At 39.0% G+C, this 24,029-nt stretch overlaps 1 protein-coding gene across 6 annotated transcripts in view; it reads left to right on the top strand.

The window, feature by feature from the left end:
• Positions 1 to 14,188: 14,188 nt before the first annotated feature.
• Positions 14,189 to 24,029, top strand: part of LOC124883754 (muscleblind-like protein 1) — a 105,902-nt gene continuing 96,061 nt past the window's right edge. For 5 of the 6 annotated variants that reach the window (XM_047391036.1, XM_047391037.1, XM_047391035.1 and 2 more), the window contains exon 1: positions 22,453 to 22,583. The gene's annotated coding sequence lies outside the window, so the exon portion shown is untranslated. Of the gene's footprint in view, positions 14,296 to 22,452; positions 22,584 to 24,029 lie in introns of those variants that run through there. The other variant, XM_047391033.1, reaches the window with a different exon arrangement.

Raw genomic sequence — 24,029 nt, 5'->3', positions numbered from 1 at the left:
CTTTATGTCTTTTTTTTCCAGTGTCTCACACGTTTATACATATTTCTGCTAGCTATGATGAGTCTAGAGATCCCACTTATGAATATTTACCAATAGCAAGTTACCAAGGGAAATCTGCTGAGATTTGTTCACTCCTACTATGTTTACAATGTGTGCAACCATATTTCAGTTGACTATGTGTGTGTGTTTTGATTTTCAACACACTGATCTTCACGGAAGCCTCAGGTATTCAGATAAAACCCCTGAGGAACACCTATGTTATTAGAAATGTCAAGACCTCCCACGTTTTACAGTATTCCACAGTAATCCATATGCAAAGTGTTTTAGACAAGTGTTTTGTAAATACATACAGCAGCTAATGGTTCTACCTTCACACTGCTCGACTCACTTTGTAAGGCACTAACAAATAACCTTTCTATATGCATTACATTTTTGAAAATATTATTATTCAATTATCGACCAAGCAATGGTGTAAAACCCTTCTGAGGAAAACATGCAATGCAATGAAAAATTGCATCCATTGCATCTTCGTTATGGGTGGCAAACAATATATATATATATATATATATATATATATATATATATATATATATATATATATATATATATATATATATATATATATATATATATATATATATATATATATATATATATATATATATATAAATATATATATTAAATGTAACAAAAACATTATGTATACTTTACTTATATTTTCTCACAATTTCTCACAACCAAATCAGACAGAACCACATGACTATATATAAAAATAGAGACAACAAACCAAATAAAACAGTCAAAATAAACTGTCAGCCAGCAAAAGTATTGATACAGGCGGAAAAAACTTTGCACATCAGTTCAAAGTGTATAATCAAGCTCTAGACAGGGTCATAAGGAACAACAGACAGTTCAGGAAACAATGTAGGTCAAACAGACAAAAAAGAAAAAAACAAATCCAAGCAGTCAGAAAAGGCATTTTAACCCTTTACTATGTATGTACCTCTGTATGTACCTATGTATTCAAGGAACGTATGATGATTGACAAAGAGTACCAAATCTTCAAGATAAATAAGAAACCATATCATTAAGCCATTTTTTGAATCATGGAGGGGTAGAGGATTTCCATTCCCTCAGAATAATCCGCTTTGCGTCAAGCAAACCAAACATAAGAGCCTGCTGTAAAGATTTGGGAAGAATAAGCAAAAATTGAAAGCAGCCCAGAATTATTAAATGATCATCAAGAGTCAGCTGTCTGCCATAAATGTTACTATAAAATTGAAAGATCTTGTACCAGAAGTCCACAAGTTTAGGGCAGGAGCAAAACAGATGACCCAGAGTCCCATTACCTGATTTACATTTGTCACAAATTGGAGATACAGGGAAATAATTTGTTAAGTTTGGTTTTAGAAAAGTGTAACCGATGTACAACTTTAAATTGCATAAGTTGCAGTCTAGAGTTGATGGAACATGTTTTGATTCTCGACATGTTTTGATTCTCTCCCACAACTCATCTGAAATCTCACCTAATATGTCAGTAGTCCTGGCCTCTTTTATATGGTTAGGGGATGGGGGTCGAGCTGAAAAGATCGACAAAATAAGGAATTAAGTGATTAGAGGCAGGGGGCTTTTTTATGAGCTCATAAAGTCTGTGCTGCTCAGGTAAGGTTTCAAAGTGGGATAACTGCTGTCTGACAAAATTAAGAACTTGCAAGTATCTGAAAACATGGCTATTTTGATTGAAGTAATGTATAAATCCTTAACAGAAGCAATGCCCTTATTCAACCAGTGCCTAAAGACTACATCCATTGTGCGTGGTTTAAATGCTGTGTTCTTAAGAACTCGACAATAGATAGAGAAACTAGGAAGATTCTGAATATTCTTTATTGGCTTAAGAATCCAAAATGAATTTTTTAGCACAAAATTATCCTCAGCCGTTGGGAAGGTAAAGAAAGTTTGGAAAACAGAGCCGTAGATTTAGAGGAACTAGTGAGTACTAAGGAGGCGAGGTTTTCATTCAATGGCCAAGTGGGCAATAGCGAGTCCATCTCTTCCTCCCCTGGATGAACATGACTCCAAAAGACACAGGATCTGGCATTACAGGCCCAAAAATAATGTCAATAAACAGGGAGTTGAGTTCACCCTCAGTAATGGGTTTATGTAGGTGTGTCTTTGAGACATGGGGATGTTTACCAGCCCAGACAAAAGGAATGATAATTGAATCTATTATCTTAAAAAACAAGGCAGAAAGATAAATGGGTTTATTCTGAAAAAAGATAAGTGAATTTACAGAGGTCAACCATCTTGACAACATTAACACGGCCTATCTAGGAAAGAAGAAGGAGTTTCCACCTGTGCCCTATACATTTAAGTTTGTTGAACAGATACAGAAAATTATGTTTAAAAAGGAGCTTTGGATCCCTTGTAATATTTATCCCAAGATACTCAAAAAATAAATATTTGAATGGCATGTTACTAAGAAAAAGAGTGTCCAGACCATCTGAAAGAGGCATAAACAAACTTTTGTCCCAATTAATAGTGAAACCAGAAAACTGACCAAATTTCTTTATTAAAGTAAGAGACACTGTGACGTCTGACAGAGTAAAATAACATCATCTGCATACAGGCCATTAAGACTGTCTATAGCATAGTTCAAAATAACAGTGATCAAGGGATGGGCCCTGTTGGCAATAGCAAGGGGTTCCAAGGCCAGTGCAAGTACAACGGAGAGAGGCAGCGTCCCTGTCTGGTTCTGCGATGCAATAGAAAAGGAGTGGACCTTTAAAGATTAGTAAGAACTGAAGATTTAGGGTGAGCACAGACCATCTTAATAGCGACCAAATTTATCACTGAAGTCCAATTGTTTGAGAACTGCGAACTAGTGCTCCCACTCAATTTGGTCGAATGCCTGCTGAGCATCTAACGAAACAAGTGGAGAGCAAGGAAGATTGGTCTGGTATATATCATTCAAGAGTCGAGGGGTGTTAAAAAAATGGTTAGGGATGAAGCCAGTTTGATCAGGATGAATCAAGTGAGCTATATATTTATTTAGGCCATTAGCTAATACTTTGGCAACTATTTTTCACTGTTTAGTTAGCTTAAAGGGCAGTATGAAGCAACATCGGAACTATCCCTGTCTTTTTTCAGGAGAAAGCAGATATTAGCATCATTCAAACTCTGAGGAAACATTCCGTCCCTCACTAAAGAGTTTACCATGCGTGAGAAAAGTGGGGCAATCACATCTAAATGACTTTTGTAGAATTCTATTCTAAACCCATCTGGACCACAAGCTTTCCCACAAGTAAATAAGCAGATTGCAGATTTGATTTCTTCAAGAGTAAAATCATAGTCCAAGTCTCCCTTAGTTAAATCATCCAGGACAGGTATGTTTAAATTGTTTAGGAAGACGACAGTATCGGAACTGACACTAGACTAGACTAGAAGAGTACAAATTAATGTAATATTTGAAAAAAAGTGTAATTTATAAGTTTAAGATCAGTTAACAGTTGGCCAGAGGGGGAACACATTTTATAAATTGCTCTATCTGCTACTGCACCTTTTAGCTGTGTGGGGAGCAATCTATCAGGCTTGTCTCCTAGTTCAAAATGTTTTTGTTTAAGTCTGTGGATGTAATTACCAAACTGATCCCCAAGCATATTATTGTAGTCAGTTTTTAACTTTAAGATGGCACTGAGTGTGTTTTGATCCTTTGTATTATGATAGCTGTCCTCCAGCACCACCAATTCAACCTGAATAACTGCAAGATGCTGCGATCTTGCCTTTTTAATTTAAGACTGCAAAGAAATAACGTTACCTCTAAATTCCACTTTAAAGGATTCCCACAAAACAAAAAAAGAAGAAAATCTGAAGTCTTGGCAGAAGTCCTGAAATAATTTGCCTGACCTGTGGGGGTTAGGGGTTGTGTGTGTGGGGTGGGGGTGATGTTAGAATCAATTAAAAATAATAAATTCTATCATGTACGGGATAAAAAAAAAAGGGTATTTACGCTGGGATGGATGCTGAAGCCTCCAAATTTTAACTACATTTAGTTACTTCATTAGATCATTTAGATCTACTATAAACGAGTCAACTCCTACTAATTATTTAAATTTTCGCATTCCTCAAAATACCGGGCGAGGAGGAGGAGTAACTCTAAACACCTGCAAAAGATTCCTGAGGACTTTAAAACTTCCAGCCTGGTTCATCACTCAAAACGCCAATCACGGGTAAGACTGCCGACCTGACTGCTGTCCAGAAGGCCACTATTGACACCCTCAAGCAAGAGGGTAAGACACAGAAAGAAATTTCTGAACGAATAGGCTGTTCCCAGAGTGCTGTATCAAGGCACCTCAGTGGGAGGTTTGTGGGAAGGAAAAAGTGTGGCAGAAAACGCTGCACAACGAGAAGAGGTGACCGGACCCTGAGGAAGATTGTGGAGAAGGGCTGATTCCAGACCTTGGGGGACCTGCGGAAGCAGTGGACTGAGTCTGGAGTAGAAACATCCAGAGCCACCGTGCACAGGCATGTGCAGGAAATGGGCTACAGGCGCCGCATTCCCCAGGTCAAGCCACTTTTGAACCAGAAACAGCGGCAGAAGTGCCTGACCTGGGCTACAGAGAAGCAGCACTGGACTGTTGCTCAGTGGTCCAAAGTACTTTTTTCGGATGAAAACAAATTCTGCATGTCATTCGGAAATCAAGGTGCCAGAGTCTGGAGGAAGACTGGGCAGAAGGAAATGCCAAAATGCCAGAAGTCCAGTGTCAAGTACCCACAGTAAGTGATGGTCTGGGGTGCCGTGTCAGCTGCTGGTGTTGGTCCACTGTGTTTTATCAAGGGCAGGGTCAATGCAGCTAGCTATCAGGCGATTTTGGAGCACTTCATGCTTCCCTCTGCTGAAAAGCTTTATGGAGATGAAGATTTCATTTTTCAGCACGACCTGGCACCTGCTCACAGTGCCAAAACCACTGGTAAATGGTTTACTGACCATGGTATCACTGTGCTCAATTGGCCTGCCAACTCTCCTGACCTGAACCCCATAGAGAATCTGTGGGATATTGTGAAGAGAACATTGAGAGACTCAAGACTCAACACTCTGGATGAGCTAAAGGCCGCTATCGAAGCATCCTGGGCCTCCATAAGACCTCAGCAGTGCCACAGGCCTCCATGCCACGCCGCATTGAAGCAGTCATTTCTGCCAAAGGATTCCCGACCAAGTATTGAGTGCATAACTGTACATGATTATTTGAAGGTTGACGTTTTTTGTATTAAAAACACTTTTCTTTTATTGGTCGGATGAAATATGCTAATTTTGTGAGATAGGAATTTTGGGTTTTCATGAGCTGTATGCCACAATCATCCGTATTAAGACAATAAAAGACCTGCAATATTTCAGTTAGTGTGCAATGAATCTAAAATATATGAATGTTAAAATTTCATCATTACATTATGGAAAATAATGAACTTTATCACAATATGCTAATATTTTGAGAAGGACCTGTATATATCTATAAATCCTGCATTTGTTCTTGCTACCATCAACAAAGAACAGATTTTTCATTGCATGGAGTCTCTTATTTACATGCAAAAACTTTTTATTTATTTTGTTAGTTTGTAGACTTGTCACAGGAAGCAGATTACCAAATTATATTCATATAGAGCTCTTATTGAATAATGGTTAGATTTCATAGGCTTAGCCAGCTTACTCATTTCGCTTAAGCTCTTTCCAATGGCAATAATAAAGGAATGTGATGCTTGATTTAATTTCGGCAGGCCTAATATAACTATAATGCCATAAGGCCTGTTGATTACTATTAGGGATGTGCTGAGAGCATAGATGGAAGTCTGCATGTTAGGAATTATTAAACAGAAATCTGCGCTGTGCTGCTTGGCCACTGTTAGCTGCGAGTTTCTGCAGGAGCAGGCTGATAATAAACCTCTGTACCTTCCCATCTTCTTTCATTTATAGACAAGGGAAGATGTGCTTGCAAATACAACATACTATTTTTTTGTGAGCGGGGATGTCCAGGTCAGGATTTTTTCCCCTAGATACAAATCTAAGTCTTTTAAGAGTAGGCATCAGACAATAACGCATCGCAGTCTGATACTTACAGTAAAATCAATGTCCTGTGTATACAGTAAAATAAAACACTATGTTCAATCAGCAACACAAGATTTACATTACTGTTGTGATTGTTTACCATTTATCTCACTTACTACTGATGTTCTGGACGCTGCAGATTTATTCATATATTTTCTCCTGATAGCGATATTTTCTACCAGCTGCAGTTCAATATGCTGCTCCAATGCAGATAAGCTCAGTTAAGAAAGCTCCTTTAATGTCCTGACAATTGTCACCTAAATTTTGTATAGCTTTATTATTTCTTTAGAAATCAGTAAGTAAATACAGCTAGCTGATACACTGATAATATGGCTTAAAATATATTTCAATACGGCTCTAGTTAATCATGTCCAGACAAAATTTACTCAAACTCGTAGTATTGTTAGGGGTCCTAAAATGTAATACTTTCCCAGGGCCCTTGATATTTCTGAGCCATATGACCCAATTGAAGCATGAAGAGAAAGTCACGTGACAAAAGGCTGAGGAGTCACTCTTAAATCATCAACATATTTGAGAAGGATTAAAAACACTTAGGGCCTGATCTTCAAAACGTTGGTGTGTACAAAACCGCACTCAAACCTTTTGCGTCGGCAAAGGTGATCTACAAATGAGGTGGTAATCGGATTGCGTGTGGAAAATCAGCGGAAAAGCGGGCGCAAACTTTTTAGTGTGTCTGCCTTCATGAATATGCAAAACATATGATAATGATCCAATAAGAAAATTCATGGGAGGAGGATATGTAGATGTCATGCCTTACCACCCACAATGTGATTTTCAAAGCTTGAAACGGTATGCGAGCGCAGTTTTTGTGTGTGGATTTATCACTTTTGAAATGCAGGTGCTAACTGGGATGGAAACATGTCTGCTGTCACTTTGGCCAGAAGGAGGCATAGATAGAATGAGAGATGACAGGGAGAGAGAATAGTCTGTACATGTGCCAACAGATTTGGATTGTCAACAATAAAAATATAAAAAATAGATGAGAATAGAGGATTCTATGTAGGATTATCTAAGCTCTGATTTGGAGCCAATCACAATCAAAAGCCATGATATTTCTCCTATTGTAAAACTCCTTGCAATATCATTCCAGCGTAACATCGCTGTCAGTGATCATCTGCTGAACGCACACAAACCTGATCATGGCAAAATGCGCGCATAACTGATCAAGCTCACACCTGTAACCGCATATCATGCAAAAGACCCAATGTGCTTTCATGTTGATAATATAATCAATAGGAAAGAACTAAAGTCATTATAATGCAAATTGACTCATTCATTTGCAAACTGGATGCTAAAATCACTTCTTAGCACATGAAAAATCACCATTTTAGGCAGCTTTTGTCATGATCTTTCTCTGTGTTTTGCATTTGTTTACTTTTCCAAGTTAGGTTTTCTCCATGTCCTTAGATTTATTTTGTTACTTGCTTCTTTCTAGAGTTACTTGTTATATACAGTACAGACCAAAAGTTTGGACACACCTTCTCATTCAAAGAGTTGTCTTTATTTTCATGACTATGAATAATGTAGCTTCACACTGAAGACATCAAAACTATGAATGAACACATTTGGAATTATATACTGAATAAAAAAGAGTGAAACAACTGAAAATATGTCTTACATTCTAGGTTCTTCAAAGTAGCCACCTTTTGCTTTGATTACTGCTCCGCACACTCTTGGCATTCTGTTGATGAGCTTCAAGAGGTAGTCGCCTGGAATGGTTTTTACTTCACAGGTGTGCCCTGTCAGGTTTAATAAGTGGGATTTCAAGCCTTATAAATGGGGTTGGGACCATCAGTTGTGTTGTGCAGGAGGTGGATACAGTACGCAGCTGATAATCCTACTGAATAGACTGTTAGAATTTGTATTATGGCAAGAAAAATGCAGCTAAGTAAAGAAAAACGAGTGGCCATCATTACTTTAAGAAATGAAGGTCAGTCAGTCCAAACAATTGGGAAAACTTTGATAGTGTCCCCAAGTGCAGTTACCTGCCTCCCTTTCTCATTGGTTCATACTCCATGTCCCTCAGTATATTAGCTTCCTGGTTTTCATTGTTCCTCGCTGGTTCCTCATGTTAACTACCCTTGTTGTTGTTTCCGATATCCTCCTGCTGCTCTGTTTGTCTCCTGAACTTGTGTTTTGAATTTCCCGAATTAACTCTGTACTCTGCCTGCCTGCCTGCCTGTAAGTCTGAGTTAAAATTCATTAAACTTCTAACTACTCACCATGCGGCCTCCTCGCCATGTTCTGCATTCCGGTCCTACCTCTAAACCTCCGAGTGTGACAGCTTTTCCATGTGGTAACAAAGACAGTGTATGCTTTAACCTTGTCACTGAACAAAACACATTGCTATCAGCAATATTGTTAAATTGTTTAACCTACCATATGTGAGGAGAGCTTTATGGCCTTTGATACTTTCAAAATTAGAGCATTTGAAAACCGTTGCCTCACTTCATTGACAATACAAAGAAAACTGATAAAAATCTATTTCTGGGACTGTGTGGCGGTCTCTTTAAGTGCATGATGGACTTTAAAAGTCCTGGTCTAATTTTTGAGCAAAACTGCTTTGAACTTTATTAGCTCAGTTAAAGAGAACTACTGAGTGTCGAAAAAAGAAAAGGTTATTGATGAGTCGTAATGAGAACTGCTACAAGTAGGAGTGGTATATACACAAACACACAAACACATGTATATATACAGGGGTTGGACAATCAAACTGAAACACCTGGTTTTAGATCACAATAATTTATTAGTATGGTGTAGGGCCTCCTTTTGCGGCCAATACAGCGTCAATTTGTCTTCGGAATGACATATACAAGTCCTGCACAGTGGTCAGAGGGATTTTAAGCCATTCTTCTTGCAGGATAGTGGCCAGGTCACTACGTGATACTGGTGGAGGAAAACGTTTCCTGATTCGCTCCTCCAAAACACCCCAAAGTGGCTCAATAATATTTAGATCTGGTGACTGTGCAGGCCATGGGAAATGTTCAACTTCACTTTGATGTTCATCAAACCAATTTTTCACCAGTCTTGCTGGACATCCCCGCTCACAAAAACATAATATGTTTTATTTGCAAGCACATCTTCCCTTGTCTATAAATGAAAGAAGATGGGAAGGTACAGAGGTTTATTATCAGCCTGTTCCTGCAGAAACTCACAGCTAACAGTGGCCAAGCAGCACAGCGCAGATTTTTGTTTAATAATTCCTAACATGCAGACTCCCATCTATGCTCTCAGCACATCCCTAATAGTAATCAACAGGCCTTATGGCATTATAGAGTTATATTAGGCCTGCCGAAATTAAATCAAGCATCACACTCTTTTATTATTGCCATTGGAAAGAGCTTAAGCGAAATGAGTAAGCTGGCTAAGCCTATGAAATCTAACCATTATTCAATAAGAGCTCTATATGAATATAATTTGGTAATCTGCTTCCTGTGACAAGTCTACAAACTAACAAAATAAATAAAAAGTTTTTGCATGTAAATAAGAGACTCCATGCAATGAAAAATCTGTTCTTTGTTGATGGTAGCAAGAACAAATGCAGAATTTATAGATATATATATACAGGGGTTGGACAATGAAACTGAAACACCTGTCATTTTAGTGTGGGAGGTTTTATGGCTAAATTGGACCAGCCTGGTAGCCAGTCTTCATTGATTGCACATTGCACCAGTAAGAGCAGAGTGTGAAGGTTCAATTAGCATGGTAAGAGCACAGTTTTGCTCAAAATCTTGAAATGCACACATTATTGTTGACATACCAGAGTTCAAAAGAGGACACATTGTTGGTGCACGTCTTGCTGGCGCATCTGTGACCAAGACAGCAAGTCTTTGTGATGTATCAAGAGCCACGGTATCCATGGTAATGTCAGTATACCACCAAGGACGAACCACATCCAACAGGATGATACACGGCACCGCCTTCAGGATACAATGTTTGAATCATTGGATGCACATGGTCCTCAAGAATGGTTCGGTTGTCCTTGGCAGTGACACTCCCATCTAACACAAGCACATAATTCTGCCGTGATTTAGGCAGCCGTGGTTTTATGTTTTTTGGATAAAATCCGGGTTAGCACCTGAACATCCCTTTCAGATAGCTTCCTCTTTCGTCCACAGTTAATCCTGTTGGATGTGGTTCGTCTTTCTTGGTGGTATGCTGACATTACCCTGGATACCGTGGCTCTTGATACATCACAAAGACTCAATATATTGAGCAAAACTGTGCTCTTACCCTGCTAATTGAACCTTCGCACTCTGCTCTTACTGGTGCAATGTGCAATCAATGAAGACTGGCTAACATTCACACACTGACAGTGGTGAACACCAACAGAAGTGAGGCTGCCATACACAGGCGCCACCGATCCCTCTGACCATCATCAGTGATCAGCGGGATCGTTATAACAAGTCCTCTGACTACCCTAGTTATAAAGCACTATAAAATGCTTTATAACTAGTCGTGCTTCTCAGATAAGTATTTACTTCTAAGTAATTTCTTAAAAAGCATCGTCTACTATACTTAAAAAAAAAAAGGCCTTCTGAAAATTATTATTACAAAACTTGATAGCACTGACATAATTTTAGTAAAAACTTTATTTAAAACTAAGACATATGCAGTAATAAGTTAAGGTTAACTGCAACTCTGCATTTTAGAAAGATGTATTATAGGTTAGTTATGAAAATCTAAATCCATGTGAACAGAAGGCAGCAATTTCACCACCATCATTATGCATAAGCCAAATCAATGGTCGTTGTGCTCAAGGGCCACTGCCATGTCATTAATGAATCGTTCCAACAGTGAGGGTATTTCTTGGATGTGTGTATGTGTGCAGGTAGTTAATATTAATATCCCTAATGAGTAGATGTGGACACCTGCTATTACTATAAGTCCCAATTAACAGTCTAATCATACTGGCTATCAAATCTGACCCAGTTGCTCAGAGTCCCTCAAATTAAAGAACCATTCATTATCAAATGACTGCACCTCAGCGGACCTCTCTGTGAAACTCCTGAGGTTTGCAGATGACACCGCTGTCATTGGTCTGATCCAGGACAATGACGAGTCTGCCCACAGACAGGAGGTGGATCGACTGGTCCACTGGTGCGGTCAGAACCACCTGGACCTCAACGCACTCGAGAGTGTGGAGATGATGGTGGACGGTGGAGAACTCCCCCTACACTGCCTCCCCCTCACCATTCTCAACAACACTGTGTCTACTGCGGGTCACCTGCGATTCCTAGGAACCACTCTTTCTCGGGATCTGAAGTGGTCCTCACACATAGACACTGTTCGGAAGAAGGCCCAGCAGAAACTGTATTTCCTGAGGCAGCTCAAGAAGTAAAACCTATCACAGCAGCTACTGGTCATCTTCTACAGAGCCAAAATTTAGTCTGTCTTGTGTTCATCTATCACTGTGGTTTGGCTCATCCACAAAACAGGACAAGTCCAAACTATACCAAACAATTAGGTCTGCAGAGAGAATCATCAGGACTGACCTTCTATCCATCCAGGACTTGTACAGATCTAGGGTCATGATAAGGACAGGTAGCGTAGAGACCCCACATATCTTGGACACAAACTGTTTAAACCTCTACCTTTAGATTGGCGCCACAGAGTGCTTTTTGCAAAAACCAGCCACTGCAGAGACATGTTCTTCTTCCAGACTGTCTCAGAAAAACACAATGAACACCATACAGTCTGAATAGTCAGCTCTGCTATGAAACATTTTTTTCTTTGAATGAAAAAATTGCGTACATATACCTTCATGTACATACTGTTCATATTATCCTTATTTTTATTTTCCCTGGCCAATACAGCTGATTCTGATTCTACTCCCTACAGGGACCACAGGAGTCCCAGTGGATATGTTTCCTTCAGAAACAAAACAAGAAGGGAAAAGTCAGCTTTATTGACCTGTTTCAGGTTTGTCTCCCTTAGATGACTAAAAATAGTCTTACGTTTGAAGTGAAAACTTCATGCTTTTTTCCTCACGTTGGTACATTATGATGCAGGAGAAAAAGGTACATTTTTAAATATTTTATTTACAAAGACATTGCTTGACACAGTTGCACCAAAGATTAATATGAAAAGCCCTTTGTGTGGCCATAACAGAGTTTCAGTGTTGAAAACACATCACATTGCTATCTTCTCAGCAATGTCACAAAAACACAACAGTAAACTCAGTAACTCAACTACTTCATATGAGTAATTTTATACAGAAAAGCACCATTAGCACATTTTGATGGTTTGTAAAGTCTCATCATCTACTACATAAATAAAATCCATCTTTAGAATTTTTGGAATCTAAACATACCTGGGAACAAATGTTGAGATTTTTTTCTTCTGAGGTAGGTATCCACGAATTAAAATTATTTAGAAACCTTAAACTCCATCCAAATTTTTGCCTCTAATATTAGGTATACTCCTATGTGTCTCCTTTGCCAAGTGTTCTGGCTGAATTATCTTCCCAACCATTTAAGCAATGAATCTTAAGTGAATCCAAACTGCAAGCAGTTCCCATAACAACTGGTAGGATAGAAAACACCATGCAAACATGATTTTTTTTGGTCAGTTTGCTTCTAAATGCAGTGTGATCATTTCATAAACAGTAAATATCTTCACAGTAATAAACATGAGCACCAGCCTAGACTGTTGCATGGCCTGTTTGAATCTAGAGAAAACTAGGAGGCTGTGAGACACAGGAAGGGAAACTTGTGAAGGGAGAAGGCTTATACCTTGCTGAAAGACTAAGAGTTGAATGTTTAAAGTTGCTCTTCAGGGTTCAGCTGTGAGTTGCTGATTTGCAAGGCCTGAAGGACAGCCACAGCCTCCCACCCACTCTGTCACCAAGGGAAACACTAGATAGGATATCTCAACATAATTTCTTAGTCACTCTCATTCCCTTATATATAATTATTTCACTCTTGTGCCTTTCTTGCATCTCCAACCCTTCCACCCACTGTTTGTGCCAAAAGGAATATGCATTCCCTTCTGGGTCTCCTTTGCCTCGAACCTGCCTTAAAATCCTCCAAAGTGAAGCGGCCAGGGGGTATACTATTAAAATGCCTGAACAACCTCAGCTTACTCTTTTACTTAGGGGAAAGGATCAACACCATGCTCCTTTCACCAAGCTAACTTTCTGGTTATAGAGTTCCCCATCTCTTAGGCTGAGCCTAGTCACTATATAGAGTAAAATAATTCCAATTGTTTGTATTCGGCATCTCTATCTATTTCTCTTGTGACTATCACTGATGATAAAAAGATAGATGAGGTAGTAAATCTATGTAAGCTTAATCATCCATTTCATTCAGCATCACCTTTCCAGGATCTTTGCTGATCATTCTTGTTAGCTTCCTTTTTTGGTAACATAACCACTTATCTAAGTGTTATCAAAGGGCTCCAGGTTACAACACTGGAAGAAGCAATTAAGAAGAGGAAAGAAACCATTGAAAGGAACTGTAACCCACTTCCTGGAACCACTGCACAAATGGATGCAGGCATTCACAAGCACAGAAATGCATCTGTATGCCCACAAATGCAGCTATCTCTATTCCTTCTTACTCCATAATCCCTTCTCTTATCTCAGAAGGCAGAAGCAACAGTTAGTTATCAACATGTCAACAAGAGTCTTTTGTCATATCTGTCTGCTGTTCAGCTTAGCTCTAAACATAGTGTAAAAACAAGTAGATAGAATAACAAGGAGTGGGATTTTCTGAAAAAAATATCTGTTTTGTTTTACTCATTTTCCTGAATTAAACATAATACACTTTAAGAGAGGCTAAACTACATCAGAGGAGCAATAGATGAAGGGGTAGGGTGCTGTTGCCATGGTAACCAAAGTCGCGACAGTCGTCATCACGACTCTTCTTCTGCATCGTGCTTGCGTGATCGCGCGTGTGTATGTGTATATATTTGTGTGTGTGGATATGCGTGTTTGAGTTTGCCCTCCTCTCTCCAGACATGAGGTGAGGACATCCCCCTCTAACACTGCCAACAGAGAGAGAGAGGATAGAGAAGAGACTGAGAGAGCGAAACCCATAATGCACTGCACGCTGCAGGGCTGAAGTCGTGCAGATTCATCAGTTCCTGTTGGAGGGGTTGTGTGCATGTGTGAGAGCGTGCACACACCCATATGGCCAGAGCCAGCGCAGAAGAAACACACACAGAGAAGCGAGCAGGTAAGGAGACATTGCCTTGACTGTGCAGACGGCTGCCGATTATACAAGATGATCCTTTTTGTGTCTGTTACTGCCCAGTGAGAGGAGGAGAGCAGAGAGTGGCTCTGTACAGCTCTACACAGATGTCACAATGTTATTAATGTTTGACATGTTATGATTCTGACAACTTCCTCGCCTGTTGCTCGAGACAGCTTCCTTTCTGTCTCATTGAAAAGCACTAATCCTGGGAAGAAGGACCAGTCAAAATATTTGGCATGTATTAGAAATATAAAATTTTTTCTGTCACTTCATCTGTTTTCAGAATTTTCTTTTCTTTCTTACTGCAGATACTGTTTAAATATATTCTAATATGAATGTGCACAGTAGGTTTTGCATGAGTATTAATGATAAGGACAGGTTCAGGTCACAGAATAACTTTTAGGAAAATGGAGAATTTGTGTGATGAAGGAAACAATGTTTGTATAGTTGATAATGAAAACAAGTAGTTATATGAGAAACTGAAATGTATAACTTTTTACCGACAAAAACGTCTTACTCAGCAATATAATTGAAGATATGCTTTCATGTAAATAATCATAAAGAGACTTATTCAGACCAAGTTACAGAAGCAAAAGGTTCCACCTCAGTAAATCATGTGCAGAAATAGACTTGTTCCCTTTTATTTAGAGGCATCCATATGACGCCAGTGTGAGCTAATCGGCAAAACGCGCCATCTCTTATGGGTCATTTTGTGGTTTCAACTGCCACTGAGGCTCGTGACCATATCAGTTGCACCAGAGACACAGATGGGTGATTGCAGCAGCTTAGGGCAGGGACACTTGACTTTTATTACTCTAAAACCCAAATGAGAAATATCTGGCCTCCCCCCTCTGGAACAGTGTCATAAAATTGTGCTTCAACACTCAGTGAAAAATTAAACAAATGATTTCTATATTATTTAGAAAGATTTATTCCAACTAAATGTTATCTTAAAAGTGATAAACCTGTATTCTAAGATCATCCAGCTTTTAAATAGAATTGCATTCAGTGTGTTTGTTATGGGCTTCATAAATTAAAAAAAACATCACAGAGAAGCTTTGAGACAGTTGTTTCTTTGTACCTTGAATGTTTTAACAGATTGATTCATGTTGATATGGGAATCTGTTTACACCGAGCACATTAATAGACAGAGCAAACAGCCTTTGTGTCTGGAAAAAAAAGCAAAATAAAGTATCCCCAGTGCAGGTCAGACATAAGATGTCTTTTGAATTATGATTCTCTCACCAGTCAGCACAGAGCATACCTTTTTTACACAGTTTCCCCATAGAAATCTACCTGTCACAAATCAAAATGGAAAAGCTTCTAGTTTTCATTTATCAAATTTCAAATATTTCTTAACTTAATAGTTGGATTTTTCTAAAACCTCTCCAAAACATAAAGATTATGTAGCTACTATGAAAGATACATGCAGGCATCTTTAAACATGCTTACATGTTACTAAAAGGGTAAAGGAAAGCTGTGTTTTTAAATGAAACAATGATAGAAAAAACCATGTTCATTTCTCTGCTGAGGTAAAGATTAACGAAAATGCAAATGCAGCTGAGCGAATCCGGTCTTGAGAGTCAGTCCAGCATTCCACCGTTAAATATAATTCATGCCTATATCTTGAGCGGTAAGTTTTAAAGCTAAATTATGTAAGTTTTTGAAAAACATTGCATCAGTCCTTTTGCTGCTGGTGTGTAGCTTGGGATATGTGGACCAATGCAGTAATTTTCCTTTACACTCATACATTGAAGCTCCTGAATATGTTGGATTTCAGCACACAGAGCTGGTCGGATTCACATTACAGACACAGGCAGTCTACACGATCATGTGTATATTATTAGAAACTCAGGAACAGAGCATTGGCCTGCTATGAATGTTGAAAACGTGTCAGGATCACACCAGGATTCCCTGTTTGAATTTTCCATGCCGTGAGATTTGGTAAACTCTCCTGGTGGAACTTCTTTTGCTCTTCAGTTGAGCTTTGGCTTTGCTTAGCAGAATGGATCAGGGGTGATATATGGAACCAGATGTTCTTGTCTAACTAGCCCTGCCTTTGTTCTTTTTTGAAGCATTTTTCCTCATGCCTGCCTTAATGGTGTGGAACACAAGGGACATATGTTCAAGAGCCCATGTCTTTGTTTTGATATGAACAGAATGAGGGACATCAATTCATGTAAAAGAGAGAAGGTCCTTGGTTTCTTTTCGTGGTATGCAGACAGCAGAGCAATGAGCAGGAACCTAAGTGTGCAGTAAATTATCTGCAATTGCAGCAATTATGTACAAGTTCAAAACCTTTCACAGTGTCTTGGTACCTTATTACTGTGTCTCTCGCTTTGGACTTAAAAGCCTGTCACAGGGAGAATACTTTTAACTACACATTTTAAAACAAATACCAATTAACATAAACCTGACCGATTATTTTTACACATTAACTATTGTTGCTTAAAAAAATATTTTTGCATCTTTTTGCATTCCTTAACATGAAGGAACAAAACAATAAGATTTAGATTGTTCTTTGTTGCTCGGTCATTGATTGTTTTTTTAGTCATAATTTTACGGTTGTCTCAGTATCGGTATAAGGTTTGGAAATCATCTTATCACGACCAGAGACAGAGAACCCACATTCAGCCAAACACAAAGTGATAAGGTAAGTTTATTTATATAGCGCTTTTCAGCAACGAGACACTCAAAGCGCTGTACATACAATTACAATACAATCACAAAGCAAATAAACACAGATACAGAAAAACAAATCAAATGATAAAAACAGAAGTAATTTTAAAAAGTAAAATAAAATAAATAGAATAGAATGATGGACAAGAAAATGAAAGGAAAATTGGACTGAAAATGCAACTAATCATACCTAAATGGCAGAGTCAAAGGCCACTCTAAACAAATAAGTTTTTAAATCTTGATTTAAAGCAACTTAGGGTTTTGGCACTTTTGCAGTTTTCTGGGAGTTTATTCCAGATTAGTGGAGCATAAGAACTAAAACCTGCTTCTCCATGTTTAGTTCTGGTTTTGGGTATATAGAGTATATTTGAGCCAGAAGACCTGAGAGGTCTGGGTGGTTGATACACTGACAACAAGTCTGTAATGTATTTTGGTGCCAAGTTAAAAGGTTTATTCAGAAACTCAGGATCAGAGAGCAGGAGAACAGCAGTCAGCTTCCAGGAACCACTGTGAACAGAGAGACTAGTTAGTGGCTGAATAAAACTCAGGATTTGCAAGGAGTTAGATAAAGCCACCAACCTTCTCAGTTTGGGGATGAGGCACAGAATCCAGAGGAGGAAGTGATCCAGACAGTTAATGAGGAAGCGTCCAAAAGACTGAAGTCAGATTGCCAACTGATCCAAATCCTCCTAGGAGTCAGCTGAAGCTGTGACAGGAACACAGAGAGCTGTGATTGTCCTCTTGACAATAATTCCAGGCGGACTAGAGAGCCAGGCGGGCTCAGGCTGAATAAACCAGTGGCTAGGTTGAGGCGTAAATCCAGGGACAGAAAACAGAGTCGAAATCCATAAATCCAATCCGTCAGACAAGGGGCAGGAAAGAAGGCAAAATCCGTGAGGCAAGGCAAGGGCAGAGAACAAGATCATTCAGGAAGGAACGCTGGATAACTACTCACAAATGTTTTCGAAAATCTGGCACCGTCTGCCTGTCAGATGACTGTTTATAACTGCAGCTCCACAGGTGTGTGGCATGACGGTGATTGCGCAGCAGACAGGTGAAGCAGATGAGTTGATTGCATGAGTGAGAGCAGAGCAGGCAGACGGGCCAGAATCATAACACATCTAGACTTACCCATCCAAGACCGACTGACAAATATAGCGTTCCAGATACAATGTAAGATTCTGGTTGATGAAATGCTATATGATTTGGAAGATAATGGTAATTAGTGAATGTGTAATTATTTCTAATATTAAAACTCAAGAATATTTCTCTGAAGTCTGTCTTGCAAAGACCTCTCTAGTTTCTGCCAGTGGGGTTTTGCCTGGTGAAGTAAGTGAAAGCTGTTAACATAGGCTCTGGATATGAAGTTGTGTGCTTCAAGCTTGACACTTTGGTATATCTATGCTTATTTTTTTATTTATTTTGAAATAAGGAAGGAAGTAGTTTTAGAGTGGACTAAAAAAACTTCTCATTGGGCTTCCTAATAGCGCTCAGTTACTAATCCCTGAAGAAGCCTGAATGACCTATACAGTTTATCATGCAGCATTTTGAGCATTCAGGACATATAAGAAACTGTAGCGGAGAAGTAACAAATAATTTCTAAACACTGTGAGAATACAGTGCTTCCTGTCAGTGCAAAAGATAATACCACACTCAACAGGGATGTTTTTTTTATTTTATAAAACACAGTTTTTGAGTTCTATCAAACTGTTATTCTATTTGTGAAGTCAAAAAACATCAGAGGATTTTTAGAGCATGTTAGAATTAGACAAATAACTAATCAAACTTGGGCTGGATTACTCAATACTGGTTTTACATTCTTCAAAACACAGTTGGTGAAACCTTTGCTCCATTTGTGAAAGCCAAAAATAAAGGCTGCATTCACACTCCAGACTTAATGCTCAACTCCAATTTTTTCAGGAATCTGATTTTTTTGTGTGGGCTTTCCCATTACTTTGAAAATGTTGCGGCTCCAAACTGACCCGCATGCGCATAAGAACAAGAAGTGTGTCATCAAGCACAGCACAACAGTAAACAAAGAGAAATAGGTGTTATGGTTTAAGTGCACAGCAGAAGCCATTTATTGTCAGCAGGTGCTGTGTGGGAAGCACATAAATAAAAGGAGAGTGAAACTCTTTATTGTTCCGTTTGTCAGTGCCTCTCCTCTCAACTCCACAGGCAGAAAAGTTGATGCAATCTAGTGTATCGGACTGCAGCAGGGGCAGATCATCACATGATTGGTAACCTCGATAGTATTTTAAAGTCCTCCGTTTGAAGGGTTGTAGACAAATTTTACAATATGAACTACGTCCCAGCATAGACGATTCCTATGAGCCTTTCAATGAGGATTGAATAACGTTTTTATCTCTGTTTATTAATGAGCTCCAACTTCCTGCTGTCTCTCCACTGTGCAGTACTATTCTAGCTCTTGCTAACGAATGCGACGGAAAGTGACGTCAAAGTCACATCTAATCCACCTTGATCGTTCCCACTGGAGTCACATACCAAAAGATCAGATATGAGTCGGATTCAGGACCACATATGAATGTGGCTTGAATGTGATTTGAAAAAGTCAGATATTGACCAGATATGAGCGTTCACACTTGTTCTAAAAAGTATGACCCCCAAAAAATCAGATCCGAGCCACATTTGACTGCAGTGAGAACAGGGCCAAAGTGCAGCAAGGTTTTCAAAGTTATGCTTCACACACCTCTAAAACTTTTCATTAGATTGTCCAACAGTTGAAAGTCCTTAGAGATGCCAGATAATGTGTCAGATAGACTGGAGTTTTCTCTGGCTGTAGGGAGCATAGAGTAACAGAGCTTTGCCATTTGACTACCTGTTGCTGCACATTGTTGGTCAGCTGGCTGAAAGAAGGCACTGCTTTTTTCTCATACTTACAGAAGATACACAATCATTCAGAAATTAAATGAGCTCCTTCTGTTACTCTTATCATAGAAACACTGTTTTCAAATATTGTTGACAAGGTACAAACTAATGGGCAATTTGTTTAATATACTATATAACCCATCTGTCCTGGAGAACCTCTTGGAATTCACCAGAATGAGCTGGAGGATGGCGCTGGGGAGATTAATGTCTTGGGTCCTCCCATGGAACGTGACCCGTTCTCGGATAAGTGTTAGACAATGGATAGATGGATGGATGTGTTTTATAGAGCCTAAGCCTAAATTGAACCAATAGGTTTTATAATTGTCAAAGCTTGATTTTTGCAGTTTTAACATTTAACACCACTAATTTACAAAGCATGCTATCTATATTTGTTTTACAGAATTAGTTTGTTTGACTATTAAATCATTAACTCAACATTATTTAATAAATTAATAGTAGTAAATGAAGTGTGTGCACTATGTTTTCCTTCTGGCTACATCATGTGGTCTGGCTGTCATAGTACAGCATTTCAGTCTCAGTAAAGTTAGGTGGTAGGGGCCATAAAACTATATTGTTGTTTTTTATTTTAATTACTTGCAATAACAGTGTGCATTAAAAATGCCTCCAGCACTGACACAAGCAACAAAAGTGAATACCCTAGCAACATTAAATTATGGATAATTATTATCTACTCTGATCTTTTTTAGTATAACAACAACTGATATATACATTTTGGCACTGTGGTGGACTGGCGATTGTCTAGGGTGTACGCCACCTCTTGCCCAATGACCTCAGGAGATAGGCACCAGCTCCCCCGCAAGCCTGTGCAGAAAAGCGGGTATGGATAATGGATAGATAGATATTGATTTGAACTTCTAATAAGGATGTAAAAAATGTTGCAATTCAAAAATATTTGAGGTCTAAAAATGGGGTTAGTCTCCGGCTGACTGGGGGGGTCCTATATAGTGCCTTTGGTATAGTCCCTTCTCTAATGTGCATAAATTGCTAATATGTTTAATCCAAGGTGAATAACAGTAAATAGTTCATGTAATAAAATCTGTAGCTTCTCTCAAAACATTTTGCTATGTCTGTTTCTAGATGATCACGATACAACATGCACACATTTGGGATTCTGCATTCTGTTAAAAGTTCAGCATATTCTTGCAAGGCCACCGCAGGACCTTTTTAGGGCACAAGACAATGCCAGACTGAAAATCAAAAGTTCCACATAAGCAGGCTCCATGGTGCATTGCTCTGGCTCTATGAGCGAACTGATAAATATTTATAGTAGCTGGAGCTAAACATTAACAAGTTGAACAGCACAGAGATTCATCATAGGTGCTTTTGAGGGGAAGCTGCAGGCTGCTGTTCAATCAACACCTTACTCTCACATACAATCTCATGCACACAAAGCCAATGCAGTGATAAATCCAAAACAAAGCTGGTATATTGAAACCCATGATGTGGCTCTGACTCACTTGGCAACACCCACCCGGCATGCAGTGCTTACATACACCTCAACAAGCAAAACACTGCACAGTCACAGATGCTCACACTCATACACACGCACCTGACGTAGTGTTTGATGGAGTTAGACGCCATGGCAACAGTACTGTGACTCTTGCTGTCGGTGAGTGGACCAAAGCTGTGGAGGAGTGAGGAAAATACCAGCCAGAACTACTACTCAAGAGCTGCTATTATTTTTCTTCCCAATCTGTCTTTTCCTGCAACTCTCTGTTTTTTTTAGGTTTTGCAACTGCTGTCTGTATAGTACTTTTTGTTTCTCTGCAAGTGTGTTATAAAGAAAGAGGCAGAGGAGAGGTCAGCAGGCATGTATTTTTAAAGCAATTGGTTGTGCAGAAACTGACACATCATCAGAGATAGTTGCGCTGCTGCTCACAGGCACAACCAGGAAGCATTGTTTGTTGACACTTTTATTTTTATCTCACTTTCTCTTGCAGTTTCACTTGCAGCATCTCCATGTTTCAGTCACAAAACAAATAAGTTATACTCCTCTTTTTCCCTCTTACTGAACATATTTCTTGCAGGTTTTTTTCCTGGCTCTGTCAGTCAGGTTTTAAAGTCGCGCAGGCAAGGGGAGTGCTAGAGAAGTGGGCGTGCAGGTGGACAGCTTTCACAAATAGCATCTGTAAAAATTCACAGATGGCAGGGATGCAGGACACGGTGTAGGTGAATCACATTCTGGTCTCCAATAGCATTTTCACGGTCTGATTGTGAGCATTTGTTGACATTCGCATTCAAACAGATGCATGCACGCTTTCACACAGTGTGAAATTATGGGAAGCGTGGCTGAAGTTAGTCTACAGCACTTCATCCTCCTTCCTCTCTCCCTTTTTTCATACGATCCAAATGTTAGCTGTGAAAGGTGAACTTGCAGCCTGCTGCAGATAAATTATATGTGACATGTTTAGCTGGGCTGCCTTATATGGAGGTTGGTGTTGCTGAATACAGTAAGGCTCTGCCAAGAAAGGGAGGGAGGGAGTGGAAAGGAGTGAAGGCGGAAAAGAAGGAGGAGGAAGGAAGAGAGGCAGGGGAGGGTAAAAGCAAAGGGAAAGAAGGAGAAGGAGGAGAGGGAGCAGTGACAGAGGGAGTAAAAGAGAGGACTGCTGCGAAGCAAGCATGAGGTTTTCGCTTTCCATTCTGCCCGCAGCAGTAGTCAGATGAGTCCTTGCAGAGATATGGTAAGTCTTTGCTGTTTACTCTGCTTATATGTGTGGGGTTATGTGTTTAGTTAGGAAAAAAAGCTGCTTAAGCTGTTACTTTTTCTTTTTTTGCTTAAATTCTGTCATTTCACATTCTTTATTCACAATCTGGATGCTGAGTGATGTATCTGAATAAGTAAAATGTGTCTTTGTATCTGTGTTTCCGCTAGTTTACAGCTACAGTCATTGTTAGTTTGACTTGGGACAGTTTTAATGTAGCAAAGACCTGAGTGTACAAACATAACTGAGTAAGCTTCTGTAGCACAGAAAGCACAGTCATTTCTAAAAAAAAAAAAAACTCTTCTTATGAGAGAAGTAAAGTAATAAAATAACAATGCCCGTTTAAACCTGTTATAAAATTGTTGCTACTCTATTAAGAAGTAATCAGAGGATGTGGGGCAAGAACATCATGGGCCTAAAAATGGTGTGCCTTGTTTTGCATCACTGATGCTGTTCAGAAGGTGTGGCAGAAGGTGTCCCAATATATTGTTAGACATCAGAATAAGAAAACAAACAAAGCCCGATTCAGATTAATTGGCAGCTGTGTAAAGATGTGTAAAAAACCTTAAATTGCATGCATCTTTTATAGCAGTTGTGTACTCTAACAGTGAATTTTAGATATTTTTTTAAACTCTCTTACCATCCTTGTCATTGCTCTTGGTGGCATGGTTATCTCAGGTCTGTATTCCAGTTGTTTTATAATTCTTAATTCTTGCTCTGTTTATAGATACATGAAAGTTTTCAGTTAAGTCCAACATCATTCATACCCCATGCAGATGTAGATTTTAAATTATTTTCATTCAACTGATAAGTCTGTTTCTGATAGGAAACAAGACAGATATATCTGATGTTGAAAACTGTTTACATGCTGGCATTGCAGCAATCAAACCCTTCTTGCATTTGCTGACCAACCCTTTGAATGTTTGTTATTTGATCATTTATCTTTGGCAAGAGGCTCAGTTCTTTGAGGTCGGAAGGCCTTCTTTCTATCACCATAATCTTTGGTTCTCACCACAGATTCTTCATCTGATTGAGGTCAGGACTCTGGCTAGACCACTCCAAAACATTACTTCCTTTCAGATTTCAAATTTCAAAGATTACTTTAAACCCAAATCTGGCAGGGACAGGAAGGACCTTCTAAAGTCTCTTTAGAATTAAAAATTGAGCTCTTTGCCATGCCATATTTATGCCCAAGGAAAACAGGAGGTCATATATTACGAATTGAGACTTTGTTCAATAAACAATGTAAAATGCACAAAAATGCTTCAGCTATGTTATTTTGTAAGAACTCTTAGGGGTGCCAATAATTGTCAATAGCGGGAAAACATTTTTGAACAAACAAACAACAAATAAAACAGATTTTCTGTTAAATGTAGAGGGTGCTGTTCTTCCAGATATTTAAAGGTGTTATTGAGCTAAAAATGT

This window comes from Girardinichthys multiradiatus, chromosome 18 (assembly GCF_021462225.1).
Source record: "Girardinichthys multiradiatus isolate DD_20200921_A chromosome 18, DD_fGirMul_XY1, whole genome shotgun sequence".
Lineage (NCBI taxonomy): Eukaryota > Metazoa > Chordata > Actinopteri > Cyprinodontiformes > Goodeidae > Girardinichthys > Girardinichthys multiradiatus.
This window is presented reverse-complemented; position numbering and strand designations above follow the sequence as displayed.